Raw genomic sequence first — 12898 nt, 5'->3', positions numbered from 1 at the left:
ACTGGGACCACTGGAGAGAGTGGCTTTGCTGGAACTATCCCAAGTCCCTCCTGTTGTATGCTCAGCCAGAGCTAAAAAGCCTTGAAAAATTCAAGAGTGCCTTCTCTGTACCATACTCCCCAGGGCTCTGGGTTTCAAACGAGCAAAGACCCTGTGCTAAGCAGCACGTCCTGCACAAAAGGGGGAAACAAACCGCAACACAAGAGTCCCAGTGACCTGCCAAAGCAGAGGGCCACTGGGACTTCATACCACCGGCCGTGGCAAAGCCGAACCGCTTCCACCCGGGGCTTAATCAGGTGTCGATGCAACGTTATTCTTCCCTGCCGGTGCTGGCAGGGTGAGGCAGAGGACCAAAGAGGAGGTGGTGCTGCCATCCAAAATAGCACCCTCCTGCAAACGGGCGGCAGCGGCTCGCTTTCCAGCACCTGCCCTTCCCAGCAGCTCGCCGGAGTCCCCTCTCCAGTGTCACCTCTCCTGGGAGGCTGAAGTCCAGCTGGGTGGTACGACTAGATTCTGTAGCTGAGAACAGTCTGGCTTTGTGCTGCTCCACTCCGTTTGAGGAGCTCACGGCCGGAGGTAGGGTTCGAAGACGCTTATTTCCCGGGATTTCCCTAGCGCCTTGAAGAACCTGCCATGCCGCACCTCTCAGATATACCATACTGCTGACCTCAAACTCTTTATTAGTCAAAGAATACCCTAGTGATGAGTAAATGCGACTTGTTCTCTCCCTCCAATCCCTATTCTCCTTAAAAAAAAAAAACCAAAAAAAACCCAAACCAAACAAAAAAAAACCCAACTCGTTTGCTTGGATCCTTGAGAGATGTAATGAGATCATTCCCTTTTAGTTATAGATAAGATTTTCCCTAAAAGTACTGCTGGACGGGACTGCCAAAAGCTTTGGTTTCAAATCCTCAAATTGTTAATATTTCTCGGCTTGTTAAATACAATATAATGCCAATCATTGACACATATCTTCAGTGTGCACAGTTCTTAGCAGAATAATCAGACCTGTTCATGTTTTAAGAATGGCATTTTGGGAAAAAAAAAACAAAAAACACAACTATAAATGAAACCTCCATAAAAGTAAGGATGAAAAAATACACTCCTATTAAAGCCATTGCAATAACTTCTGTTCCTTGCCAGTGAGCTGCACAGCCATGAAATTTTGAAGCTAATAAAATTCAGTGGCTAAAGCCCAGCTAAAGCTCAGGAGAGATACAGAGGATGAGAGCCAATAAAATAAAATCAACTCTAGGAATACACCTGCATAAAACCCTGTTAAAATCAGACCTGGTGTTTTCCCATCAAACCATCTCATTATGCGGCAGAAAGAAGCTGTAACACTCCCTGTACTATTGCAAAGAGTGAGGTGGGGTAGACGCTACCGATTTGCTCAGCATTCATTTACGAAGAAAATTCTTGGTTCTGATGATGTAAAATCCAGTGATCGAACATGAAAGCCTTAATAAGACGGTTGAATCCTGTGGACAATGAAATAGGGCACGTGATCCATGAGTGCTCTTTAGGCTACAGAGGTTCCTCAGCCTTAGCCTTAAGCTTTCAGAAAGATTTAGAAGCTCAAAGCTGGAGCACTGACCACATCCACTTGATTTCTGCATTAGCTAGTGTACAATCCAAACACAAGGTTTAGAAATTTGCTTCTTATTTAACTCACAAATACGTATGGATTTTACATGTCCTTGAATATTTAAATTCTTCTTAAAGAAGAGTAAGAAAAGGCAAGAAGCCATGCATACTAATCAAAAATATGGGTAATCAATTAGTCTATCTACAGGTTCCTGTATCCACGGAAAGAAAGTCACTACGGTGATTGAAATCAATGCAGACACATCAAGCTATTTTTAAATTAGCGATGGCAGGTACTGCGAGTAGCCTGGCCACAGCAGCAGGCTACGACAGCCCCCCTCCTGCCCTGGGCACATCCAGTCGTGTGGGTCGGCGCTGAGCTCCGCAGCGCAGCGGCACTCCATCTCGTGACGTACGACATGGCATTTCGGGCTCTCGCCCGCGCTAAGGGAAATGCCAGCCGGTGACCCACGGAGAGCAAATCCAGCCCCTCTGAAAAAAATTCAACTCCTAACTATAGCTGGCTGGGAAGACTGTCTTTCCACCTTGAAAAATTGTAATGGTTCCAGGTATTTTCTGTTTGGACACCAGGACGAAAGCAAAACCTATAAGGTCTTCCAAGGAGTAGGAAGAGAAGGACCACCGCCGGTCTGTTCGTGTTCAGCCTCACGAGATGCCCACAGACCTGCTGTGCAGTTCCCTGCTCTGCCTTTCCAAGGACCTGCTCTCACCCTTCACGAGGGGATTGTGAGTATTTGTACCAATCCACTGAGAAGTCCAGTCTAGTAGGCTTTTCTTAAGTCCAGTAGCTGGAATTAAAAACTGTGGCCAAGTTCGGGAGACCAGGGTTACCAGCATTTTGATTAAAGCAGCTCGCTCAGCACTGAGAAGGACATTGAGTTTGTTCTTGCAGCTTTCTTGTTTTTTTTTTAAACACGGTTTTCTTGTTTCAAAATTAAAAGCTCCAATTCCCTAAAGCAATCTTCCATTTTAGGACTCCAAACATTAACTGAATTCAACTTGAATCTATAGACAGTTTCAATAGACCAAAAAAATAATCCTTTACCACATTCATTGACTGTGAAAGATATTTTATCCAGCTTTGATCAGCACCTTTTAGCTTCATCTTTAAATAAGAATTTTTAGGAACAAATAGCTTTAACCAGACTAGGAAACACACAGCACTCCAATGATATTAAAAAAAACAACCCTTGAAACAATAGTTCATTTGTTAGCTCCCAGTTAAATGTTACAGTGCTAGAGATGGAAGAGCGATCTAGCTGCTGAGATTAAAAAACCCCCACAATATAAGCTGATTTACAACAGTCTGAAAGAGCACAGAAACATTATTAACAGCAACCACAACTTAACATCTTATTGCTACTACTGACTTACAACAGTAGCCTGCCGCAAATGCAAAGCGGATCATCATAGCCAAAAATCACTGGGACAAGCAAAGTGAACCAGCATAGCTTAAGCCACCTTGAATATGAAGTCTGCGATCATGTTTCCCTAGCCAAATATAAATACAAGTTTGAATGGCTGTTCTAGCAAAGCAGTTCTTCAGTCACGTCTTTTACTTCCTTCACTTTCAAATTAATTCCGAAGTCATTTTCTTCAGGATAAAAGGGATCTTGGCCTGCGCTCCTGATCTCAGCACCTCGTTGTTCCTGTTTCCATATGCATAGGAAGCCCAGATGCACGATTTATGTTTCCCTTCATATAAAACTTACTTATAGCAAGTGTCAAAACCTAATGGTAATTCTGCTCTGCAGCGCCGAAATAACGTAACTCATCTCAATTAGCAACTACCACTTGCACAGTCAGAAGCTGGCTAAAGGTGTTCATGATACCCTAAACTTTCTGAGGCTGCAAATTGCTTCATCCTTCATTTTCCTCTACCAAGGGGCCGAGGGCAGGGAGGTTCCCATTGCAAATCAAAGTTCTTGTACTTCTGGCAGCCCAGGTCGGGCGGGTTTGCATCATTGCTCTCCCTGGCTCTTGTACAAAACACAAAGACTCGGCATCGCCAACAAAAACCACTCCATAGCTGGGAATGATCCTCAGCTGTCCGAATTGTAGATGCTCGGATAGATGGTCAAGGAAAAAAAGCCACAGCTGGGGGCGGGGGGGGGGAACTGGGGAGGGGAAGGGAAGGAAGGAGGTTTATACCGAGTTGCCTTCAGACAGCTCTTTTCCGGGGCAAGAGGGCTAAAAAAGGCCAGGTTCCTGTGGTTCACTACCCTACAGTAAATAGCAATCATCTGCCGTTAAAAGTGAGAGCAAGGCACTTTACAAAGTAAGCTCCGCTAGGGTGTCTGTGTGTTTATTTAACTGCATGCTATTCTGAAGCTGCTAAGGATAGTCTTGCGGCTAAGTGTTACCTTTAATCTTACTTTCCATTTCTAGCCCTTGTTGATTTTCCAGCTTACTGTCTTACACAGCTTCACGTTGGTTTTCAACCACCGTATTTTATTTATGGCACTGAGAAATCCTGTACCTTTCCTTCTTCTGACTCGGAGTGCATGAAAAAGGGATTGCACAGCCAGATTTGCAGAGAAAAGAAACATGTGTACCATTTATTCAGATTAGAGATACTGATTCAATTTATCAGTGTCCTGATCTACAGACTGTATATGTTCTGTATGCTATCAGACAGTTTTCTACATATACAGTTGAGTTGCGTTCCTGAGAGACACTATGTGGTTTACTAAGCTTATTTCTTATTCTAGATAGAAAAATATAAGTTTTCTCTGTACTTTCCACCGTAGATATGGAGAATACATTGTGCTAGTAAAGATAGTAGCAAATTTTGTCCATTCATTTTTGTCTTTATCCTTTTACAAACATTTGCCATATGTGGAAAATACAAACTGAAGTGTTTGCACAGTGATATCTGATGATGATCTGAAATATATTATAATGCTTTGTATCTTGAAGAAAAACAACTGCATGTGCAAATATCCCAGTGGGAATATGCTCGGACTTTAAACAAAAAAAAAAGCTATACAATGACCCCAAGGGGACATCCCATTTCCTGGAAAGTTGTAACCCTGGAAGAGTGAAAAGCTAGTAGTAGACAAGTAATTCAGCACGAACTCCCAGGGCAATGCTAGAGCAAGCAGCAGTCTTGGACTGCAAAACCAGAGATGTATCAAAGTGGGGAGATGATCCTACTGTTGTACGCAGGCTGGTAAGACAGACTGGAACATTACCTGCCCTTTGGCTCTCCGTATTTTAAAAACAACATTGGACAGCTGGACAGGGTGCAGAAAAACATCACAACCATTTGGGTTTTTCTCTGGGTGGAGTGGCTTGAGAAATAGAAGCGGGGGGGAAGCGATGCAGTGAAGGAGCATGATTTGTCTCACAAGAGATGGTGGAAGGGTGACGGGATTACAGCATGAAAGTACTTCACCGTTAGAAAACGCTTGGTGCCAAAGACGTCTCTAGTCTATTGAAAAAAGGCACAAAGAAAGCCAACAGTCGGAAGATGAAGACAAATTCAGCAGTGACAGTGATTAACCACTGGAGCCAAGCAACCAGAGGAGATAGTGGCTTCTCTGCCCCTTAACATCTTCAAGACTTGATGCTTTTTGGGAAGATAAGCTTTAGCCCAATGTGAATTATGTTTTATCCCAATGGAAGCTATTGAGCTGCATTACATGGGTAATGTAATTGTCTGCGATACAAGAAAGGTCATAGGAGATAATCTAATGGTTACTCCTGGCATTGCACTCTATACATTTAGGATAAGGATCTCAAAGCACTCTTAGACATGCGGGACCAAGGAGATATGGCCATTATCCATTGTTGCAGATAAGGAAAGTGAGCCACAGAGGATTAATTCCTCCTTATCTAACTCATGTCAGAGTCCTACTGATGGGAACAGTGCTCCTTTATGAGCATAAACTTGCTGAACTTGATCCAAACACTCAAAGAGCTCGATCCTTTGGAGATGGTGAATGGCCCTCAGTCCCTTTAGCGTCAGTGACGGTGGGAGTTGCTCAGCATTGCCCAGATGATGCTCAGTAGTACAACTGAAAGCAATTTGTAATGCGCTGTTTTCAGGAGCAGATCCAGAAAGCAGCCCAAGGGCTTCTCAGAAACCCATGCCTACCCGTTCACTGGGCCAAAGGCAGAAGATGCGCTCTCCCCAGCTACGTCCACAGTAGGGCCCTATCAAAGCCTCACGCAACAGCGTGCTCTCCCTTTGGTTTGGGTAGAAGGAGCTAGCAACCAGATATTTGTTCCATATTGCATGTTTACGAGCTTTAGTTTCTTAGACCAAAATGCAGGAACTCTGCTTGTGGAAAGGGAGTTTCTCTGCAAATACCTGATGACAGAGAAGGTAGATTTCTCTTTCAATTCTTGAGCTACAGAGGTCAGGTTTCTAAACTGATGAGAAGAATAATTAAAAGAGCTGTTCACCCATCTCCAGCTATCAGTCACAAGCTTTGTTTCCTTCCCAGGTTAGCACTACTATGTGCTACCTCTGTGAAGAAGCAAAACCCAAGTTATCTCTTGGAAATTTGCAGGAGATCCTCTGATGCCAGCAGCAGGATGTTTTAAGGATGTCCTGTCAGAAATTTCAGCTTAAAAGTAGAGAAAAATGTACTCAAACCTTGGTTTGAGTTTGGCAATCAAACCAAACCAAACACACAACTCTTGTATGCAGAACATCATTGCCTGAGGTCCCTGAGCCATAAGATAATTGTGATTAATCTAGTCCTCAAGAATGTCTAACCTTTAAAATCCCATATTTTCTTCACAGTAAAGAGCTATGGCAAAAGAGGTCCTGAAAAGCAACTGTAAGCCCTAAAAAGCAGGTAGCCAACTGCACTTGTACCACTAAGGGTATCTAAAGACTCCAACTGTGTCATGAAGGCACTGCCCTTTCTCCAAACTCCCAGCACGCTGGATTTAAGAAGTCAAGTTCCGTACAGTTCACGGAGCAATGATTTGGCCAGGATGCCAAAGGGCACAGAAAAAAACTTCAGAACCACGTTGCTGTTACGGAAATCACAGCTAGACAAATGTACAGTCTTAATTACAGTAATGCGAGCTTACATGTTCCAAAAATGATTATTTCAGAACAGTTTGGGGTCAGCTGACATTCATTTAGAGTATTTGGTTTCCAGTTCCATTTTTTCAGAGCCTGAAGTTAAGTGAAGGAGTTCTGGCAGTGGTAAGTTTTATGGATGAAGGCCTATGAGGGGCACAATGTTCCACCTCAAAATAAAAGCACTGGCCACAGCATCTAAAATTATACACAAGATTCTTGTGATCACTTGACCAATGGTAACTTCCCTGTCTTGCTATGTGAAAATCTCAGTTTAATAGACTGCAACACAACCAGCCCGGGTTACAAGATCGTCAAAGAAGAAAATCTGATATATATGCTTTTATTCTCATCAGTTTGGAAACCTGACCCCTACAGCTGGAGAGGGGTATAGAGGGGAGGGTGAAGAATTTATATATATACGTGTGTGTGTGTATATATATATGTATATTTATGTATGTTTGAAAAGGAAGTGACAGACTTAACTGACACATTTCAAAGCTATACATGTTTCTTGGGAACAAAACAAGTACAAGTCAAGCCAAGATTATTCTTAGAATTAAATCTGTTCTCTCAGAGCACTGTCCTGAAAATGACATGGACACGGCTTGCTGTAGGATACAACATTTAATGTTTCAGTACAACTTTATCCCTCTTAGCAGGTTTGTTAGCACAGGTCAAACTCCCACACTAATGCTCCTGCCCAGCTTCCCTTTCCGAGCTGCTTTGCATCTGGAAGTGTCGGAAGAAGAGCAGAGCAAGGTCTCGCCTGCCTGGAAAACACCACGGAGACAAACCTCAGCGGAGGGTGCAGAAGCCTACTTACAGCTCTCTTCTGACACCAGTGTAAGCCAACTTCAAATATATGATTTCAAGGCCTGATTAAATTCCTCTAAGCCTTTAAAACACAAGTTCTTCTGAGAATTTCTCTTGCTATGCAACTTTAGTGTACAGTACAACCCATTTCCCCTATTAACAATTGATAGCAATATTTGGTTTTTGAGGCTTCCCTAAAATATGAACTAACCTAAATTTATTTATTTTCGTAAACTACCAGTTCTGCTAATTGTTCTGCAGTGCTTCTTGCTAGTTCAAGTGTCTGGTGCACAGTCCAAAACGTGCAGTCTGGAGTTTTTATCCCCACCAGACACTTTACAAAAAGTGAGCTGCAAATGATTGGTTTTTAAATAGAAGTTTGTTTCCAGGATTCCAAAATAAGAAAATACACTGTTTAAAGATGCTATTTTCATTCCCTTGCAACTAAAAAGACAAACAATGAAAACTTTTCTCGCCCTTGCAGTTAAATAATTTTTTAAAATACCAGCACCTTACTGACATTAAGGGTTTTCTTCCTTTTTTTTTTTTCTTGGTGGCTGTAAATATTGCTCAGTTTCAGAGGACTGGAAGGGAAGCAGTCAGAGCCTAATGCACTATAAGAATTATTTAAATGCATTTTATAAACACCTATTTTAAATTTCTAATGCATTATGGTCCAGATCTCTCTACTGTTTGCTAAATATATATATGGAAAAACAAACTAGCATCAAAGGCTTGCAAAAATCTTTCTCCATATGCTTAAAATTATCCTTGCCTAAATAAAGCTTTTCCCTTTGAGTCCAAAATAAAATAAAATAGCAAGTCAATACACTTTTCTGGTGCTTATAACGTAGCTTTTAAATTTTACCAAAGTATATGTTATTTCCACTTTCGCGTATTTTGTGTTCCCTCCTTAATCAGCCTTCTACTGCTTCCTTACCTTTTCTCTCAGTTCCCCATTGTAAATAGTCAGGTCACCAGAATCATCGTACTGGAGTACTTGACTCGAAATAATCACTCCAAGCAACTTTCACAAAGGCAAACCCCTTGTTCACGCAGGAATAGGAAATAGTGCGAGTACAAGACACAACTCAGATTGTCCTACCACCTGCCATATTATAAATTCCCACCTCTTTGGAAGGCAGAAGCATCCAGGATGCCGGTGAGGAGGTATTGGTCCCTTTTGCATGGCCTTACGTTGGTTTACACAGCCTCAGATATACCTTAAATATAACAGTTTTTGGTTTTTTTTAAAGTTAATTGTTTGAAAATACAGAAACAAAACCAAAAACCAAACTACCAGTGTATTCTACAGCTGCAGGAGCTTATTCCTCAGAATTATCTTTGTGGAGCTGATGCCTTAATCTAGGCCTGCCTTGTTTTGATAAACTGTGTCTCCCCCACCCCTTGTTTTATTTTGGGGGTTTGGGGGGAGAAGGCAGTTAGTTTGGTTGGTTTGTCGGGGTTTTTTTAAAAGGCATTTAATGATGATCAACACACCATTAATCAATTCAGGCAAACGTGTTTCGTATTTGATACAATTAATGTCCATCAGCCTATATAGAGTCCATCTCACCATGGTTAGACTAGTGACTCTTGAAAATAACCAGCCCATCATTATTAATTCTTCTGACATTCTGATAGAACATTTAATCATTATAAATTAATTTTGCATTAATGAGGCTGTAATTAATATGCATTTCCACAGGAATTCATGAAGATTTAGTAATTAATTAATCCATACAGGTTCTAATTCCCAAGGAACATAAATCAAGTAAATCGAACAAATGTTCCCAAACACCAATTTTGTTGGATGAAAGGATGCTGTATTTACACAAATAAACCCAACTAATATACTGACATTTTAGGGTTCCCCCTCACCCCTTGGAAGAAATTCCCCAACCCTTTTCTTAAATATCCATTTTGGCAATTTAGGAGTTCTCATGGAAATGGCATTCAAACAGCTGTGCTTACATAAATGCTTCCTAATTCTGCTCAGTGCCCCGATATACAGCACATTTCCTAAATGAAAATGCTGTTTGTTTCCAGTTTCAGCATTTTATAAATTCTCTGAGTTTGTGTATGAAAATATAAGCACATCATGTGAGTTCCTCCAAAAGTCAACTAACACAACTGTACGAAAACTGTAACAAAACCAAAAATCATCTTATGGGATGCAAGAGCCTCTGTTCGTAAATCTAATTTCAATAATAAATCTTAATCTTTTAAGCAATAATCCCCCCTCCCCTCCCCTGCCCCTCTAGCCTCCCAGTATTATGGTGCAGGGGATAACACATGTCATTATATTCGGCACAAGAGTTTAAACTGCATTTAAACGAGAAGACTGCAAGATCCCCAATTGTTCCAGTGTAGGTGGAGCTCTGTACTAACTGGCAGCATTAAGCTTTACTCAATTATATTAATACTTTCAACACGTACTTGCATAATTTTTTTTGTTAGTCAGTGCTATGGGTTTGTGTGGTGGGGTTTTTTGGTAGCAGGAAAGGGGCTGCAGGGCTGGCTCCTGTGAGAAGCTGCTAGAAGCTTCCCTGCCTCCAAGCCAGACCTGCCTCTGGCCCAGGCTGAGCCCATCAGTGATGGCAGTAACAGCTGTGGGAGAACAGATTTAAGAGGGGAAACCTGCAGTGAGTAGGGGACTGGAATGTGAGAGGAACAACTCTGTGGGCACCGAGGTCAGTGAGGAAGGAGGGGAGGAGGTGTGTTGGAGGAGGAGATGCCCCCCCAGCCCGTGGGGGGGAGCGGAGCCCCCCAAGATGGCCGTGACTCTGGGAAAGCCCGCGCTGGAGCAGCCTGTGCCTGAAGGACTGCAGCCCATGGAAGGGACCCACGCTGGGGAAGTTTGTGAGGAATTGCAGCCCGTGGAAGGGACCCATGCTGGAGAACTTCGTGAAGGACTGTCTCCCGTGGGAGGGACCCCACGGTGGAGCAGGGGACGAGTGAGGAGGAGTCCTCCTCCCCCTGAGGAGGAAGGAGCGGCAGAGACGAGGTATGACGGGCTGACCCCAGTCTCCATCCCCTGTTCCCCTGCGCCGCCGGGGGGAGGAGGAGGAGAGAAATGGGAGTGGGGTTGAGGCGGGAAGGAGGGAGGGGAGAAGGTGTTCTAAGGTTTGGTTTTTACTTCCCAATATCCTCGTTTTGATTTGATCAGTAGTAAATTAAATTGATTTTGTGTCTTCCCCAAGTTGAGCCTGTCTTTTGCCCGTGACCATAAGTGGGGAGTGATCCCTCCCTGTCCTTGTCTCGACCCACAAGCCTGCCTTATATTTTCTCCTCATCCCACTATGGTCCAGGGTGTCAGCGAGCGAGCGGCTGCGTGGTGCTTTGTTACCGGCTGGGCTGAAACCACGACAGTCAGAAAACGGGAAATCAGATGTCACGGATTGCTATGCCTTCCAAGGTATGAATCCTCTTTCTGCAAAATTACCAGTCCAAAGTACAGTCATACGGCAATTTTGAAATTCAGTATCTGCAGATATGAACATATCATCCTTCTGCAAGCAACAGCCAAAACAGAGGTTCGCCGTATACCCAGGGGGAATATTGTGCCACGTGTGGAATGGCAGTGTGCCATAAGCCCCACTCCCGTTCCAGCGCTGGGCTCGCAGGATGCCACTCTGCTCTCCCAAACAGGGAGATGCTGTGGGAATCCTGTGGCTCAGTTACTGTGCTGCCTTAAAACCTCATTTAGGAACCAAAATTATCTCCTTTCTGTACTCATGGTTTCCCAAAATCACCCATTACAAATACAACTTCCATTTTGAGCAGCCACAAAGCCTGGAAAAAGTGCCGGCTTCTCCACCTTTGACTCAGGTACTTCATTTTACCAAAAAGCTATTAACTCATTACCCAGAGAGATTTATCTGACTTGTGCCACTTAAGTTTTTTCTTACATTTAGATGGATAAGCTGTTACAGGAAAGATCCAGACCACTGAAAAAAAAAATCTCTGCATCATTGAAAAGAGATCCATTCATAGTAGAAAAGACCAAGGAAAACAACGTTAAGCGCTGTTGCCATTTGCTGCTATCTTGTTATCCAACAAGACGATATTGGAGGCAATAACATAAATACCCTCCGAGGGTTTTTTTTTAAATTACTGCTGGTGTTCTCCCTCTTACTTGGGACAGCTCTCAGCCAGCTACCTCTGAAGGAAGAAATCACAAAAAACGGGTCAGCTAATACAGAAACCTGGGGATGAGTGTCAGCACCTACATTATGGATTTCATGGGCCACATCCAAGGCATCCCAGTGGTCCCAGCTGAGCACCTGTTGAATGGTGGGAGAAGAGAAACCAGCCCCAAAGAGCCCTGTGGCACAGGGTCCTCAACACCGACAGCAGCTGCTCAACACTAACTGCTGGGACTTCTCTGAAAGGACAGTCCTACGGTCAAATAGTATAAATTTCCATACTGAGATATTTTTACCTTACTGGTTTTACATAAAAACCAATTTATTTTCTAAAGAAAGCCATTGCAGATTATCTTAGGAAAAGTTGCCTACGCTGCCAAGTATTTTGTTTGCTGTCTCGTGTTCTTTAAAAACCCACACACCATACCCTCCTAAAAGGCCTCCATTTCTTTCTCTTTGCCACATTGGAAATTCCTCACTTCAAATTCACTGGCATTCAGAAAATAGCCGCACTAGAAAGCTTAGCGCAGCAAATTAGTCTGAAGTAGGTGCCTCACTGGGCCAGGATCAGTATGGAGACTTAATCTGTAGACTGGTTTCCACAGACATAAATTAAATTTAAAAGGCCTGGAAGACATGTTCACAAATGATTCACATAATTTAAATCACTCCTTTGCAGTGCTGAGATTTAGGAATATTTGCGTAGTTTTGTTTTGGGGTGGTTTTTTGTTTTGTTTTGTTGGGTTTTTTTTTAATTTATTGCTTCCTGCATAGTCACTTGAAAAAAAAAAAAAAACACAAAACAACCCAGCTGTATATCATTGTTCTGCAGACTTAAGAGAAAGGAAAAGAAACTGCTTGGCTCATGATCAGCATTCACCACAGGTAATAGGCACTGATTTACTTGCCTCAGACTTCCAGTTCTGAATTATTCACAAAAAGCCACTTGCCATTTCAATGGTAAGACAATAGTGCTCCTAAAATCTTAATTAAGGTCACCAATCAAAATGGAAAAATTCAGCAGGAACACAAATAGCTTTGCAGAAAATGTTATGGTAAGTGAAAAACATTTATTAACTCACAGAGACATTGCAATCTTGACCTGACGTAAGGCTGAAACAGTTGCGGTTTGAAGTAGCTTTTGTTCATACAACAGGTGCCACAACCAAACCAGTTTTTCCATTTTGAAGGACTCCAAGAGCTTCCTCAGAGGCCCATTGGCACTAAAAGCGTTTGTTCTTAACCAACGAGAGACACTTTTTAACGTGCCTGCAGTGTATCTGCA

General features: G+C 42.7%; 1 protein-coding gene across 2 annotated transcripts in view; it reads right to left on the bottom strand.

Moving 5' to 3' along the window:
• PHEX (phosphate regulating endopeptidase X-linked) overlaps positions 1 to 12898 on the bottom strand; it is a 103347-nt gene that overhangs the window by 79344 nt on the left and 11105 nt on the right. The window lies entirely within an intron of this gene.

The sequence above is a fragment of the Harpia harpyja genome, chromosome 8 (assembly GCF_026419915.1).
Source record: "Harpia harpyja isolate bHarHar1 chromosome 8, bHarHar1 primary haplotype, whole genome shotgun sequence".
Lineage (NCBI taxonomy): Eukaryota > Metazoa > Chordata > Aves > Accipitriformes > Accipitridae > Harpia > Harpia harpyja.
This window is presented reverse-complemented; position numbering and strand designations above follow the sequence as displayed.